Genomic DNA, 501 nt, shown 5'->3' on the forward strand with positions numbered 1-501 from the left:
AGGTTCAAGACACTACTGTTGTGTTCTAATCTGACAATTTAATTAGCTTTTAGAGTCATCTTCATGCAGAGATTCAAAATAACAATTCCTTCGTATTTTTATATTTATGACTATTGACTGGTGTAACTTGGATGAAAAATGCTTGCCAATCTAATAATCCTAGAAGAACTCAATTTAATGAGACAAAGATGTAACAATGACTTGTCGGTGATGACATTTTTTTTTCTTTTAATTACTTATATTACAATATGAGAAGTAGTGATATTTATAATCAGATAATTTTTTAGATTATTTTATATTGAATTTATGAAGCACATTTTAAATTTTTTATGCTTGCCAATCTAATAATCCTAGAAGAACTCAATTAATGAGACAAAGATGTAACAATGACTTGTTGGTGATGACATTTTTTTTTCTTTTAATTACTTATATTACAATATGAGAAGTAGTGATATTTACAATCAAATAATTTTTTAGATTATTTTATATTGAATTTATGAA

This window comes from Citrus clementina, unplaced genomic scaffold (assembly GCF_000493195.1).
Source record: "Citrus clementina cultivar Clemenules unplaced genomic scaffold, Citrus_clementina_v1.0 scaffold_5, whole genome shotgun sequence".
Taxonomy (NCBI): domain Eukaryota; kingdom Viridiplantae; phylum Streptophyta; class Magnoliopsida; order Sapindales; family Rutaceae; genus Citrus; species Citrus x clementina.